The 2,451-nt window shown below is 44.2% G+C and overlaps 1 long non-coding RNA gene across 1 annotated transcript in view; it reads left to right on the forward strand.

Annotated features, from left to right (window-relative positions):
* Positions 1 to 702, forward strand: part of LOC119327391 — a 3,184-nt gene extending 2,482 nt beyond the window's left edge. Inside the window, exon 4 of the long non-coding RNA XR_005158496.1 lies at positions 221 to 702. This is a non-coding gene — a long non-coding RNA (uncharacterized LOC119327391). The remainder of the gene's footprint in view (positions 1 to 220) is intronic.
* Positions 703 to 2,451: the final 1,749 nt, after the last annotated feature.

Consider the following 2,451-nt stretch of genomic DNA (forward strand, 5'->3'; position numbering starts at 1 on the left):
TGTGTATACATAGTACTATAACCGATCGGAGGTAAGGTGCGTTCAGAAAAATCAGATCTGGATGCAACCTAACAATAATCCTCTTTCTCTTTCTCTCTCTTCCCCATCCATTAACAAGAATAGGATCGATGGAAATTACCAAAAGAGATCGAGGTACGCAATAACGTGACTGTTTTCCATTCATGTGTCTTGCTAATCGATTTCCCTTTTTCACGGCCAGGCAGTGGCGCACAACAATTTCGTTTTACTAATGGGCTTGACTTGATCCATCTGCTCTCTCTTTATGAGAGGAAGCTGAATCGGGATAAATCATTAGAAGTAAAAGGAGGTAACGCGGCATGCACCTTTATGTGATTTCCACACACGCATCATGCTAGCTAATTTTTAATTGTTCTTATTTTCATGCACATACATCATGCTAATCTCGCTTTTTTTGTTGTTGTGCATGGATCAATTTTCCCTGTTACTGCACCGCCGGCGACGCAACCTGCGACCATGGCTACATTGTGCGGGCTATCCCTACTCAGCCTCAACGAGCACCAACAACCAATCTGTGACTGCTCTGACGGGCGGCGGCGGCACCGATAGTGTACGGCTTCATATGGGACGGAGACCTACGACTTCATCTCTGCCATGACAACAACCCATGGGTCACTGCTCCGCGCGGCGGCGGCGACGACGACGACGAACGACTGTACCTGGCCTTACGTGTGAATGGTCTCGCACAGTGGTGGCCACGATGATATATATATATATATATATATATATATATATATATATATATATATATATATATATATATATATATATAGCACGCCGGGAAGAATACGAAGGGAGGAAGGAAAAGAGGTGGGCCAGGACCTGGTGGAGTGCTATGCAATGTGGATGCAGGTTGTGCGATGTGAACGCGGGCTGGATTTCACATAGTTCGATTATTTTGGTTATTACGTGTTTTAAAGAGTGTAACCCGAACCCTAACCCGAAGAACGGATAGGCAGGAATTGAAACCCGAACCCTAACCTGAAGACCGAATTACCTGACAATTTGGTGTCAGGGACACCAAGCCAGCTTGGTATACTTCTTGGCTCTTTCCTCCTTACTCTTCATTTAGAAACTGAAATTTAAGAACGTCGTGATGCAAAAATTTGATGTTGCTACCTGTATTCAGGTTGATCTGCTATGGCTGTTGTTCCTTGTCGCAGAGTGCTAACTGCTCGATCTCGATAGCACACATTATTTTGACATTTGTATTAACCGACCCTTACGTGGGCATGTGACATTGTTATCCATTGGCTATCCTATAGTCTTTCCACACTCGGTTAATACCCCAGTCATGGCCTCCTCATAACCAGACAACAAATGCATTGTCGTCTTCTATGAGGTTATCAGGTGACTGATATATTGTTATCCTTTTTTTAGGCACATGTAAGTTATCTATAATCTAAGGAATGCCCTACTGAAGATTTTTTTCTAAAGTTGGACAAGCCACACTCAATAATGTCATCAATGGTGGATGTGGGGAAAGAAAACACGAAGAAGAAAGGATTGTGGGAGAGGAAGGGGAAGATAAAAATGGCGAGGAGATGCATTTATCTAACACATCACGAGCATGAAATATCATCATACGTAAATAGTCTATGACTTTTGCATATACATTTTTAGCATATTTTCTTGTTGTACATATATTTTGTTAGCCCGTGGCAACGCACGGGCATTTAACTAGTTATTACATGTGTGTGACTCCCACTGTTAATCCCTCAAAGGCCTAACAACATCAGTTAGTTTGTCAGACATGGACAACATGCCAATAACAGCACTGTAAATGACGGAATTTGACACGGCCATGTCTTGAAGTAAAGGGCCAATAGCTGGTAACCCTCGGCCAAATCCTTGATATCCGTGCACATGGTAAGCAGCATTGACACTGCATTCGTCAATTCCATCAGAAACCCATTTCAGGTTTTGGAGTAGAGGTCAGAGGCTAGTGCGGGTAGCCCTGTCGGAAACTAGAAAGAAGAGGCTGATGCACCTGCCCGGCGGTGGCTTGTAATTGACCGGCCATCATCCTTGTACACACTGGCATAAAATGACATAATTCACTGACACAACGACCTGCTCAGTCATATATACTCCAACAGACGTGCACTGCATATTTGAAGAGGCCCACGCGCCGACAGATTTCAAGAAGCGTGTTGCCGACTACAGGGTTCTGTTGGGCGGATCCGTGATGGACAGCATCCGCGTGAACCTGCATCCTATGGACAGCAGCCGCGTCAGGGGACAGCCAACGAACAATGGAGGACAGAAGGAGAAAAAGTCCAAAACAAACCTTCAATTTGTAGGCGAAAGCTAAATCAAAGTCCGAACTCTTATTCCCTGAAATCAGCACACCAAACTTTCTAATCCCGCTCTATTTTAAACCTTGACATGACGTAGCCGGGATTTGCTGAA

This window comes from Triticum dicoccoides, chromosome 7A, assembly GCF_002162155.2.
Source record: "Triticum dicoccoides isolate Atlit2015 ecotype Zavitan chromosome 7A, WEW_v2.0, whole genome shotgun sequence".
In the NCBI taxonomy this organism is placed as follows: domain Eukaryota; kingdom Viridiplantae; phylum Streptophyta; class Magnoliopsida; order Poales; family Poaceae; genus Triticum; species Triticum dicoccoides.